Genomic DNA, 14,660 nt, shown 5'->3' on the forward strand with positions numbered 1-14,660 from the left:
CTTCCTTTAAAGGTTGTATTAACCATTCTTTCAGAGATCTGTAGTATCTTGAAGTCAGTCCATCTGGTCCTGGGGATTTACCCAATTGCATGTTCTGAATGGCCCCTTCTACTTCCTGTTCCGTTATTTTGTAATCCAGCATTAATTTATTTTCCTGGGAAATTTTTTGTAGTCCATTAATTTTCAAGAATTTATCAATGTCCATTTCTTCCTGCGTCTCCTGTGTATATAGTTTTTTTAAAATACCTCTGAAAGCACTTTCTAATTTCCACTGGATTCTGTATATTCTTTCCTTCCACTTCTAAATTCGTAATAGTATTAAGTTTTTGTCTTTTTTTCATTTGCCAAGCCAACAGTTTTCCACACTTATTTGCCGATTCAAATGTCTTTTGTCTCATCTGTTTAATCTTCCATTCTATTTCGTGATTCATCATTTTCATATATTGTACTTGCTATAACTTTATCTCTTTCAAAATCTCCTGCGACTTTGGTTTCACCCTCAGTTTCTTCTCTCCTTCCTTTATTTTTTCCAGGATTTTATCTTTTTTCTCATTTTGAATTCACTTCTTAATTGCATTCTGTTGTATCAAAAATCCTCTCATGACCGCCTTGCTTGCATCCCAAATTACTCTTTTTTCCACAGTAGTGGTCATATTTATCTCAAAGTAGTCTCTCAAAGTTTTTTGGGCCTTCTTAGTGAATTCTTCATTCCTAAACAAAGTGTCATTCATCCTCCATCTAAAGGAACCAATTGGCATCAGTTTCATTTCCATCTTCACGGCGTTATGGTCGGAGCAGGTTTTGGGGCAGATTTCCACTTTACTAGTCTTCGGAGCCAGTCCTCTAGTTACCCAAATTTGGTCAATTCTTGTCCATGTCATTTTAGCCTCAGAGAAGAAGGTTCCCTCTCTTCCCAGGGGGTTCTTCGTTCTCCAGATATCAACTAAATCCATATTTTCAGTCATATCAAAGAAAGTTTTGGGTAGTCTTCCATCCTTGGTGACTACCTGTCTCTGTGCCTTGTCCATATTTGTAGACACCACACCATTCATATCTCCCATCAAAATCATATTGTAATCCATATAGTCCATCAGAGTCTCATGTAACTTCTTAAAAAATTCCGATTTTCCTTCATTTGGTGCATAAATACCTACTATCAAGAATTTCTCTCCTTGCGTTTGAATTTCAATTGCAACAAATCTTCCTTGATCATCTTTAAATATAAATTTCGGTGATAGGCTCTCTTTTGCATAGAGGACTACTCCTCTTTTTTTAACTTTATCTGATGAAATAAATTCTTGGCCCAATCTTTTATTACTCAATAATTTCCTGTGTAACCTTGTCACATGTGTTTCTTGTAGTCAAATCAAGTCCAATTGTTCTTTTTTCAATAACTCCGGGGAGTTGAGACCATTCACATTCCAGCTTAGTACTTGCAATGCCATGATGTAATTACTTTAGTTTTCCTCCAACTGCGCCCAATGCCTGCTCTTCTTCTGTTGGTGGTGTCGGTGTCACACTCACTAGGCAATCCAGTCCAAAAGATAGAGTTGCTATATCCGCTATTCCTCTTTTTGGTGATCTTCTGTCCAATGCTCTTTGCTCTGATCCTCTGTCTGGCGATCCTCTGTCAGACACCCCTTTTCCTAGTTCCTTCTGCAGATCTTCCTCGTAGATATTCAAAAACTTTACTTTATCTTCTACTGATCTTATTTTTATTTTCCTTCCTTTAAAACTGAAGGATAGGCCTTGAGGAAATTCCCACCTGAAGATGATTTTGTTCCTTCTCAGCAGGGCAACCAAATCTTTGTTGTTTTGTCTTGGATTGGCGGGTCTATTTTTTCTTTTCCATCTGCCATAACACTTAAGCACTTCAAGGTCAATCCCACAGTCCCAGAGTCTTATCTTAGAATTGGAAAATTCCAACCCTTGTGGCAATTTCAGAAGCTTCCTCTAGAGGGAAATAGTTACTAATTGTATTGTGTTAATCCAAAATGTCACTTTTTAAAACACAGTTGCACCAATAAAATTAGTATCAAATCTCTACTATTTACTCAGTTACTTTTACTCCTTCTACTCCTTTTTGAAGTCAGAAGAGGATAATTGAAACAATGTATCACTCTTGTTTCGCTGGCTGTCAGCGAACGGTCTATTCACAGTCAATGCACGCTCCAAAATACAACAGTCTTAATGGCAGCCCGTTTCCAGGTTCTGAGCGGTGGAAATTTAGCTTCTTTCCCTCTCTTTTTGCAGGCAAATACTGTCCAAAACTCCCCCCCTCTTCTCCTGCTTCCAAGGGGGGGGGGGGTTTCGCTATTTTTAATACTGGAAATTTGGACGTTTACGATAGGCTTTCCAAGGCTTTAGCTTGAGCCTGTTTGCTTCCGACTATTTACAAAGGAGGAAGGCGGACTTCCTGTTTTGAGCCTCCCCCCGTTCAACCCAATTGCAACCTCTGTACATAAAGCTTAAGTTCTTCTCTATTAACAACCTTAGACAACAGATCAGCAGGAATTTCATTTCCTGGCATGTAGGACACCTGAATGAGTCCTTTCTGAATACACTCTCTTGCACGATGTAGCATAATCTGCAAGAACTTGGTTCTTTGCTTGCAACTCTCTGAGTTCAGCAAAGCCAAACAGGATCTATTGTCTTGATACACTTGTATAGGACATTTCACAGAAACTCTGATGTCCTGAAACAGTTGCATCAACCATTCACAATCCATGAGTGAAAATGACAGAGCATTGAGTTCTGCTTCACAGGAACTTAGGCTTACTGTCGTCTGCTTCTTGCACAGTCAGTCAAACAGACAGTGGTTGTACATGTAGCATAGTCCAGAAGTCCTTGTACCATCCATGGTGTCACTTCCAAAACTAGCATCTGCAAAGATTTCAAGACCTCCAGTCTTCTGACTGGTGAACCTCAGCCTGTAGTGCAAAGTCCCTTTCAAATAGCGGGCTATGCGCTTCAGAGCTTTCCAATCCTGAACAGTAGGATTGTTAGCATGTCTGCTAAGCAGGTTAGTGCTTACAGCTATGTCAGGTCTTGAGCATCTAGCAATGAAATTCAACTTGCCTAGAATACATCTGTACAGCGTAGTGTCAGAAAACGCTTCAGCAGTACTATCTACCTGGTAACCTGTCACCATCGGTGTGTCTGCTGGGTTTGCATCAACCAAATTCAACCTGGTTAATACATCAGCAATTTTCTTTGTTTGTTGTACCAGAAAATTACCTGCTTGGTCCCTCTCCACCTGCAGAGAAAGATAGTTGGATACCTCACCAAGATCCTTCATGTCAAAGTGCTCCTTCAGCTGAGCTAGGGTGCTTTGGTAGAAAGCCTGATTCTTCCAAAACATCAGAAGATCATCAACAAAACATAAACAATACAGTTTGTTTTGTCCCTCCCCCTTGACAAACACACATGGATCAGCTTTGCCTTGGTGAAAACCAAGAGAAAGCAATGTCTCAGTTAGTTTTGTGTTCCAACACCTGGCACTTTGCTTGAGACCATATAAGGACTTCCAAAGTTTACAAACCATTCCCTTCTGTATCTGCATCCCGTCAGGTGGACGCATATACAGCTCTTCCCCCAAAACCCCGTACAAAAAAGCTGTATTAACGTCGTGATGGGAAACATGCAGTTTCTCCTCTGCAGCAATCTTGAGCATTAGCTGAATGCTCTCATACTTGACGGTGGGTGAGTAGGTCTCGTGGTAATCCTGTCCTGCTACCTGTGAAAAACCTCTGGCAACCAATCTGGCTTTGTGCCTGACAACCTTGCCATTCCGGTCTTTCTTAGCCTTGAAGACCCATTTGCTGCCAACCAGTCTCATTCCTGGGACTACCGGTACCAGCTCCCAAGTTTGGTTCCTATCCAAGGAATCAACTTCAGCCTTCATAGCATTTAGCCATGGCTCAGAATTTTTAGAGGTTAACTCCTGAACCTCTTTGAAGTTTGAAGGTTCCCACACCTTCTCTGAGGTACTAAGAACAGCAGTTGCTGTCTTAGCAAACTCATCAGCAAACCTCTTTGGAGGTTTGCCTTTTGTGGCCCTTTCAGATCTGCGTACTAGACGCAAGTCTTCTTCACTCATCTCCTCCTTCTTAGGAGAAAGTGACCAATGGTGAACAGTGGTTCTTCCAGTTCATTGTCAGACGCATCAGATGGTCTGAATGAGGCCTTTGCGCTCTTGTAGTCTGCTGTGTCATCACTGTCGCTGACACCAGCAGCAGCACTGCCCACTGAGCTGGAATGCGAACTCTGATCATCATCATCATCCTCAGCTTGCTCTTCTACCTCAACATCAGCTGCTTTTTTTCACATCATCTTCATCTTCCTCTAAGTGACTCCCACATCCCTCCCCCTTAGGATTGTACTCAACACTCTTTGTGAACCTAATGGACTTCGAGTCAGTCATCCATACCCTGTATGCACCTTTTTCGTACCCCATGAACAAACCATGTGCTTTCCAAGCTTGCTGCTCTGTGGGGTGTGGACCCACATGTCAGAACCACAGATTCTCATGTGCTTGACGTAAGGTTTCTTACCAAACATCTTCTCATAGGGAGTACAACCAATAGGTGATGACAATCTGCGATTATAAGTGTAAACAAACATGGACAGAGACTCCCCCCAAAACTTCTCAGGGAGATTGGCATCATGCAACAAGGTTTTTAGGCCTTGAAGTAAAGTATGGTTTGCTTGCTCAACAAGTCCGTTCATCCATGGAGATCTAGGCGTTGAGAGGTCGTGCTGGATTCCCTTCTCAGCCAGGAAAGCTTCAAACTGCTGAGAAGTGAATTCACCGCCTCGATCAGCCGATACGTTTACTGTGACCATTCTCCAACCATGCACAGAACGCCTTGAACCTAGGAAACGCTTCCGACTTCTGCTGGAGCACAAACACATGAATGTACCTGGAAAAAGAATCAATTAGAACCATGAAGTACCTTGCTCCACCCAAAGAGGGCGTAAGTGGACCAACCAGGTCTGCGTGGACTAGCTGGTAGGGTTTGGAAGCCTGCCTGCTAGACTCCTTGCCTTTTGGAGCAACCTTCACCTTGTTCTCTGCACAAGATACACATTTCATGTGAAACTTACAGGGCTTGATGTTCAAACCCTGAACCAACCCAGGCATCTTGGCCAGTGCCTTCCAAGACATGTGACCAAATCTTTGGTGCGCCTCGTGAATACATCCTGCATGAAGATCTTTGTTAGTTTGTGCAACACAACAAGATTCAACATTAGACACAGCAACACCATTGTCATCATAAAGCCATCCATAAACTTTGCATGCAAAATGTCCTCTTTGCCTTTCCTGATGACACAGACGCTCTTCTTGAAGGAAATCTCAAAGCCACGCCCAGTCAGCTGTGGGACACTGAGCAAACTGTCTGCAGAATCTGGAACATAAAGTACGTCTTTGATGGTTGTATGCAGACTTGCCAGTTTCACTGTCCCAACTGCTGCGATTCGCAGCGTCTTTCCATCAGCCTGGTGGATCTTTCCATCTTGAGGCGTGAAGGAGATAAACAGATGTTTATCCTTCGATAAATGCCTTGTGGCTCCAGAATCAACAACAAACTTTCCTTTGGCTTTTGGAGAAGCAGTGGCAGCAAACAGAACCTTGTTTTCCACTGGCTTGGGCTGCAGCTTGCCCCCCTGCTCCTGGCCATCAAACTTGCCTTTGGCCTTTAGTGAAGCAGTGCCAGCAAACAAAGCCTTGTTGTTCCCTGGCCTGGGCTTTCCACCCCCCTTCTGCTTCGGGCCATCTGCAGGCTTCTGTCTCTGTTTACTTCTGGCCTTCCGGTATCTGTGAGGATGACCTTGGCTCTCATGGGAAACAGAGCTCTCAGCTGCCGACTCCTTGGCTCCCCCTGGAGGCTGGAATGCTGCCTGGGATGACGTCACAGTCAGCTCCCCCTGCAGCCTGCAACCGGTGCCCTCGGCATCTCTGCAATCACTCTCGATCTGGGAAACAGCCAGGACCTCCGACACAGTCAAACTCTGGGCTGGGATGACTGCCAGATGGGCTACTTTCAAAGCATTCCACATCTGACTTGCTATCGTGTTGCCAGCCAGTGTTACAATTTCCTCCAGAGAGACGGATCAGACAATCACGTCTATGGCCCTTGAATCTTCGGCCCTCCATCTATCTGTCAGAGGAACTGGAGGGGCTTCACACACTGTATGCCGCACTCCAAACTGACGCAACAGGCCCTCACACCACCTTGCCCAGGTCTCATAATTGTGGGCATTAAGCTTTGGGCACGGAACAGCACCTGAGGCTTGTAAAAACTCCATTCCAGGTTTTTACTTGAGCCGTGAGTCTTTTTCACTTCAAAAACTCCTTATCTTGGCAGCTCATAAATCATGAGGCCTCTGGCTCGTCTCCCAGGCTAATTAGCCTGCCGGACTTCAAAGACTCTGCCGCGGCAACAGAAAAGTCTGACTTTTCCACACATACCTCTCGCAGTCTTTCGCAGTCTTACTCTCCTGTAAGTGCCGTGAATCTGGGCCCGAAACCTGTTGTTGGGACACTGCCAGGGAGACAAAGGCCATCATGCCTCCACGTCGTCTCAGGACGATCCATCAATCTCCCGTAAATACAGTATCAGTCAATTAACGACACGAGCCTCGGAAATATCTGTCCACATCCCAGGACTCATGCACGCCCTTTTCGCAGAGTTCGCACAACAAAAGATGCACTCAGGAGAGCAGCATATGTACAGCTTTATTCAGCGTTGGTCAGAACAAAGAAAAAACATGACTGCCTGCCTGCCTGCCTGCGTGTTGAGGCAACAGAGAGAGACAAAAGCTATGTACAAAAACAGAAACTTCCTGTGAGCCGGAAGTACGCAGACTTTGTGACTCACAACAGCCTGCTCCCTTTTTAAGGAGGAACGGAAATATCCTAACAGTGCCGTGGGCCCACACCTCCATAGGCTTAGGGCAAGGCCACGCCCCCGGAATCCTTTATCGGACTACCCTTTTGCTTTGGGGGAAGGTGATGGCGCTTCCTCCCTCCCTCATCTGCATAATAATAGAACAATGCCCCTACCAATGTCTAACCGCCATTCGAGCCCAGGCTCGCCGCCAATACCCTCAAGCCTGTAACTAATCCCTAATCCCTGACATAATATCTTTCAACCAAACATCGTTTCCAGCATCCGAAAGATGCACGCCATCATCCCTGTAGAGGGCCACCTTTGCAAACTGGATATTGGGGTGGTCGATTACCCGTCCCCCAGCGGAAGCGGTCCATCTGAAAACAAGACAGAGCATCCGTGATGGCGTTATTAATGCCCGGCACAAACTTGGCAGAAAAATAGATGTTGCGTTCAAGGCACAAGAGGACAAAGGAACGGAGGAGATTGCCAACCCTTGGGGAGCGTGATGACTGAGTTGAAAGAACAGATACCACCGCCTGATTGTTGGTCCAAAAGCACACCCTGTGCTTACAAATACCTCACCCCATAAATGAACAGCCACCACGATGGGGAAGAATTCTAAGAAGGTAAGATCCCGCGTGATGGGCTTTCCCTGCCAAGCCGGGGGCCAGTGTTGTGCGCACCACTGCCCTCTGAAATAGACCCCGAACCCTAAGGAACCTGTTGGAAACTGGCCCCCTCGGGAAAGGCTGACTCCTCTTCCCAGGCGCTGGGGCCTGTTGCCGGTGATCCTCCCTGGCTGGTCCTCGGTCAGACCAGGGAGATCTTCAATGAGCGACACCTCCCTCTTGAGAGATGCACACTCCCTTCCCCCTTGCATGCCAGCAGGAGAAAGAAAACAGTCTGAAAAGTAGTCTATTTTAAGTCTACTTTATTCCTGGACTGTACACTGCATAAGAGCTTGCACAAAGCATGTCTGCTCTCTCAGAAAGCTCCGAACATCTCACAAACTCCTCCTTTGCAAGAACAACAGGAAGGTCTCATGTTACACTGAGAACACATTCCTGAGAAGAGAGTTGAGTCCCACGCTCAGAAACATCAGACAATTCATGTGATGTAAACAATGAGCTGCTACTTCGCAGCTGCTGAGCACTCATATTACAACATCCTCCCCCATATGAGTTGAAGCGAGTTGCAAAAACAAAAGCAGCATCTAGAGAAGAAAACAAACAGTTGTTATACACATAACAATCCCCTGTTGTTTCAGTTCCACCTTTGGAACTACCTGTCACTGGTTCCACCAGTGTGAACCTCTGGTTGCCTGTTTTCCAAGGAATTAGAGCTTCTGCTCTACCTTGGCTAGGGGGAATTGCGTTGCTTCTTGCAACTTTCAGGAGTGACTTTGTCTCTGTCTTGGACAAACCTTGAACCTGGTTTGAGTTGTTAACTACAGCAACACATGCAACAGCTGAGTTAGCAAACTCCTGAGAGTACCTTTGGGGTGGTATTCCCTTTGTGACTCTCTCAGATCTGCGAATGTGGTGCAGATCCTCCTTGCTGACTGGTTCATCCTTGGGACTTTTGGGAGAACCACGCCCAACAGTAAACAGTGGTTCTGTCAATTCCAGTTCAGCCTTAACCTGTGAAGGACTGGACATTGTGTATGAACCCTTCTCAATGACTGTGTCAGCAAAACTCTCTGAGCTCTCTGTGTCACTCTCAGTATCAGAATACTCATCTGTGTTGACATCTGTGGGAAATGTGTGGAGAACCTCTCTCTCCTGTCTTGCAGTGCTCGCTACAAACTTTGTGAGAATCACTTGATCAGACACAGGCAATACTACTCTGTAGAAACCCTTTTCATAACCCACAAAAATGCCCTTGGCACCCTTAATTCCCTGTGGTGTATCCACACGAACATGAGATCCGAAGACCCTAAAGTGTTTAACTGAAGGTTTTCTGTGGAACAGCCTCTCAAATGGAGAACTTTCCATATCTGCTGAAACCTGTCTTACCCACGTGTAAGAATATGTGCTCAGCGATTTGACCCAGAACTCTTGGGGCAAATGTGAGCTAAGCAGTTGGGCTTTCATGCCTTTCTGCAATTCTGTGTTCACCTTCACACACACACTCTTGTTCCATGAAGCTTCAGAGACAGCAATCTTATGATCTATCTCACGTTTCTCAAGGAAATCTTGAAAATCCTGTGAAACAAAAATTGGCTTTTCATCTGTGAAAAGACTTTCAACATTAGCATCATGAACAAATTTAACCTTATCACAAAACTCTCTGAACTTTGCTAAGGTTTCCTGTGGTTTCTCCAGTACGTAAATCCACACATACTGAGAATAATGATCAACAATTACAAGATAGAATTTTGCTTTGCCTCTAGAGGGCGGTAGAGGACCAATTACCAATCTTTCTCTTTGGCAGAAAGATACAGCTTTCCGTCCTTGAAGATCCTGCATCTCTTCTCATCATAGGATATCACCAATCCTTTCTTTGTCATCTGAGATACACTCAGCAAGTTGAATTTTAAACCTGGGACAAAGTAAACGTTGTTTATAGTCAAATTCAGACTCTGCAGATATACAGTCCTGACCATTGGCCTGTTTCACAGTGAAGCGTTGATCCTGAAATGTAGAGAATAATTCTCGCCGTGCCGCTAGGTGCTCTGTAGCTCCTGCGTCTATTACAAACGCATTCTCAACTGATGATGAAGCCTTTGGCGACATCAAAGCCTTTGATGGTGTCGCCTGTGACTTGGCACGACCCTTGCTTGTAGCCTCTGGCTTTGCTGAGCTCCCCTTGGCTCCTTTGGAAACACGGCTCTCTTTACAGTTCTTCTGTAAATGGCCAGCCTGACCACAATTGTAGCATCAAATGACGTTTAGGGCTACAGCCTGCTCCTCTTGAGCAACAACAGTGGTGAGGGGAGTACTGGCAGATGCAGCTTCACTCACCCCATCAGCAACAGCTATTGCAGCCAGTCTGTCATTCTCATTAAGCAAAACGGCACAAATGCGCTGCACCATCAGATCTGCAGCAGGGAGCGAACCCAGTTGACTCGCAACCATCTTGAATCTCTGATCCAAGCTGTTTATGATCATGAAACAAAAGATTGACTCATCAAGTGGAAAATTCCTCTGCGCCATCTGCTGGCGAAGATATTGCATCTGTGTCAGATGCGCCTGGATATCCCCATCCTGCTTAAGTCTCAAGTTTGTGAGCTTCTCAAAATGCAACAGCGCAGTCCCAGCTGCTTCGCGCATATGAATACGTCGTAGAGCAAGCCAAATGTCCCTTGCGAATTCCAAACCTGAAATATGCACCAGCTGATCGTCCCCTACACACAAGACGATTGCAGACTTTGCCTGCATGTTAGAGTCATTCCAGGCCCTTGTTGGTGCAGCAGGAATGGGATTTCGAATTACTCCAAATATTCTCTGTCTCTCAAGCAGGGCTTGCATTTTCAGAGACCAGGAGGAATAATTGCCATCTGATAACGGTGGAGGGTAGGGCAGCCCCGTCCCCGGTTTGGCATCCATCTTGATCCCAATTAACAGCTATCCACCACTAGCTGTAAATCCTTGGCAGCAAGCAAGCTGTAAATTCCAACAGCCTTTGAGCCTTAACTGCTCAACTCCGGCTTGCGTCCTTTGCCTTTGATGCTTAACGAGCCCATAAATCAGCACAGAGTACTCACAGTTCCTTGGCGGTTACCGGCAGGGTAAACAGCTCTCCCCCGGAATGCAGGAACTTGACTTTTGCTGTGTTTTAATCCAAAAAACAAACAGCAGGAAAACAGCTGAACTTCGATGAACCGGAGAATCCTTCGATCCATGGACTTCCGGGTTAGCGCCATCGGCGAATGGCGGAGTTTCTCTGATCGGAGGAACTGGCTCCATGGAAACTGGGTCTCCCGCCGCGGCGAAGGTGGGGACCCGCTAGAAATCCCAGGTGGAGGAAGCCTGGGAACGTGGGGTTCGGCAGGGCACCAGGAGCACCTCCCCTACTCGCGGGGAATCCGGAGCGAAGTGGGGTGAGCGGCGCGGTGCTGCGAACTGACTGCTACTTTCACGGAGTGAAGCCGCACAGCCATCGCCAGAGAGCGCTGACTTTTTCCTGTGGACAATCGGACTTAAAAGTAATTACCTGTGAGTAAAGTGAAGAAATTGGATTTCTAAAAGTGGAATTAGACTACGAACGGGGGGAGGGGTAAAACAGGAAGTCCGCCTTCCTCCTTTTGTAAATAGTCGGAAGCAAATAGGCTTAAACTAAAGCCTGAAAGACTATATTCAACGTTTAAATTTCCAGTACAAAAATAGTGAACCCCCCCTTGGAAGTAGGGGAAAAGGGGGAGGTTTTTTGGACGTTATTTGCCTGCAAAAAAGAGGGGAGAAGTTAACTTTCCACCACTCGGAACCTGGGAACGGCAGCCATTAAAATCGCTGCATTTCGGAGCTCCACATTGACTGTGAATAGACTATTTGACTGTCAGTGAAAAAGTGAAACATTGTTTCAACTATTTTCTCCTGGTTTAAAAGTTTCAACTATCTTCTCTTGAACTAAGGTTAAGGCTTGATACTAATTATACTGGTGCAATTTGCAATTGTAATTCAAAACAGAAAAAGAAAAAGGATACTTTGGACTAACATAAGATAAACAATAACTATTTCCCTCTAGAGGAGGACTTTGAAATTGCTACAAGGAGTGGAATTTTCCAACTTTAAAGATAAAACTCTGGGACTGTACCTGACCTTGAGGGCCCTGAGTGTTATGGCAAATGGGAAAGAAAAAATAGATCCCTCTTTACAATAAAAAACAACAAGGTCTAGGAAGTCTTTTCGGAGAGCTTCTACATCTGGCCCTCCTGTCTCCTCTGCAGCTGCACCAATGCAAGCTAAACCAAAAGGAGGAATGATTTCGGAAGAAGCTTTGGGACTTGTTTTGAGTAAAATTAACAATGCCTTGGAACAAATGAACAAAAAACTGGACCAAAAATTGGATCAAAATACACAAAGCATAAAAAGCTTGGAACAAAAAGTTAACTCTAATACAGAAGCTATAGAGACATTAGTCAAGGAGTCTAACTCAACTAGACAGATTGCAGAGGAAGTTAAGGAAAAGGTTGTTACTGTCGAAGCGAAGGTAACACAACTGGAAACAGAGGTCCCAGATGTGCAGAAACAATTAGAAGATCGTAAGTTGATGCTTTCTATGATTGAGCTCAAGGAGAAACAGACAAATTTGAGGATCCGGGCAGTACCTGAACTAGAAAAAGACTCTCTGGTAGACTATCTTATGGAGGAATTTGCAGCTCACTGGAACCGGGATCTACAAAAAGAGGATTTTAAAATTGTGAGAGCCTTCAGACTTGGAAGAGGAGGGAAGAAGGAGAAGAACAGAATAAGAGCTTGTTTGATTACACTCCGATCTAAAGAAGAGAGGGATAAAATCTTGAGCTGGCACTATGAGGAGGCCTTGGTAATACACCAATCAAGAGTGGAGATATTTAAAGATATCCCTAAATATCTTTTGGACCTGAGATTCAACTTTAGAGATCTGGTTGAACTGTTGAGAAGGAACAAAATCAACGTCAGGTGGGAATTTCCTCAAGGCCTATCCTTTAGTTTTAAAGGAAGGAAAATAAAGATAAGATCAGTAGAAGATAAAACAAAGTTCCTGTACAATTACAAAGAAGACCTACAGAAGGGAATTGGAAAAGAGCCAATAACATCGGACAGAGGATCACCAGACAGAGGATTGGAGCAAAGAGTACGGGAGAGAATATCACCAAGTAAGGGTACCCTGGACATTTCACCACTGTCTTTTGGATTGGACTCCCTGGTTAACGAACCAACGTTACCACCAACAGAAGAGGAGCAAGCTTTGGGGGCAGTTGGGGGAGTACCAAAGTAGCCACAGGGTGGCGCTGCAGGCCTTGAGTTGGAATGTTAATGGTCTCAACAGCTCGGAAAAAAGGCGAAGAGTGTTTCACTTATTGAAAAAAGAGCAATTGGACTTGATTTGTCTACAAGAAACACATGTGACAAGGTTACACAGGAAATTATTGAGTAATAAAAAATTAGGCCAAGAATTTATCTCATCGGATAAAGTCAAAAAAAGAGGAGTGGTCCTCTATGCAAAGGAGAGCCTATTACCTAAATTTATCTTCAAAGATGAACAAGGAAGATTTGTAGCAATTGAAATCCAAACACAAGGAGAAATTTTTTTGATAATAGGTATTTATGCACCAAATGAAGGGAAATCGGAATTTTTTAAAAAGCTACATGAGACTTTGATGGACTATTTGGACTACAATATGATTTTGATGGGAGACATGAATGGCGTAGTATCTACAAATATGGATAAGGCGCAAAGACAAATAATTACTAAGGATGGAAGACTACCAAAAACATTTTTTGACATGACTGAAAATATGGACTTAATTGACATTTGGAGAATGAAGAACCCTCTGGGAAGAGAGGGAACTTTCTTCTCCGAGGCTAAAATGACATGGACAAGAATTGACCAAATTTGGGTAACCAGAGGACTGGCTCCAAAGATCAGTAAAGTTGAAATTTGTCCCAAGACCATCTCCGATCACAATGCTGTGAAGATGGAAATGAAATTGATGCCAACTGGTTCCTTTAGATGGAGGATGAATGACTCTTTGTTTAGGAATGATGAATTTACTAAAAAGGCCCAAAAAAATTTGAGAGACTATTTTGAGATAAACATGAACACTACTGTGGAAAAAAGAGTAATCTGGGATGCAAGTAAAGCCGTCATGAGAGGATTTTTGATACAACAGAATGCAATTAAGAACAGAATGCAAAATGAGAAAAAAGATAAAATTTTGGAAAAAATAAAGAAAGGAGAGAAGAAACTGAGGGCGAAACCAAAGTCTCAGGAGATTTTGAAAGAAATAAAGTTATATCAAGTACAATATATGAAAATGACAAATCAGGAAATAGAATGGAAGATTAAACAGATGAGACAAAAGACATTTGAATCGGCAAATAAGTGTGGGAAATTGTTGGCTTGGCAATTGAAAAAAAGACAAAAACTAAATACCATCACAAATTTGGAAGTAGAAGGAAAGAATATACAGAACCCAGTGGAAATTAGAAAATGTTTTCAGAGGTATTTTAAACAACTATATACACAAGAAAAGCAGAATGAAATGGACATTGATAAATTTTTGAAATTAAATGGACTACAAAAAATTTCCCAAGAAAATAAATTAATGCTGGATTACAAAATAACGGAGCAGGAGGTAGAAGGGGCCATTCAGAATATGCAATTGGGTAAATCTCCAGGACCGGATGGACTGACTTCTAGATATTACAGAACTTTGAAAGAATGGTTAATACAACCTTTAAAGGAAATCTGTAATGAAATATTGGAAGGGAAAAGGGCACCAGAGTCGTGGAAGGAAGCGTGCATCACACTTATACCAAAATCAGAGACTGAAAAGACGCAACTTAAGAACTACCGTCCCATATCACTGCTTAATGTGGATTATAAAATTTTTGCAGACATTCTGGCTAAAAGATTGAAAAAGGTGTTAGCAGAAGAAATTCATAAAGACCAAGCGGGTTTTCTCCCGGGCAGACATTTGTCTGACAATACGAGGAATATAATTAATATTTTAGAAAAGTTACAAGTGAAGATTAATACTAAAGCAGTTTTGATATTTGTGGACGCGGAGAAAGCCTTTGACAATATTTCTTGGAGTTTTATGAAAAAGAACTTACT

Source organism: Podarcis muralis, chromosome W, assembly GCF_964188315.1.
Source record: "Podarcis muralis chromosome W, rPodMur119.hap1.1, whole genome shotgun sequence".
Classification (NCBI taxonomy): Eukaryota; Metazoa; Chordata; class Lepidosauria; order Squamata; family Lacertidae; genus Podarcis; species Podarcis muralis.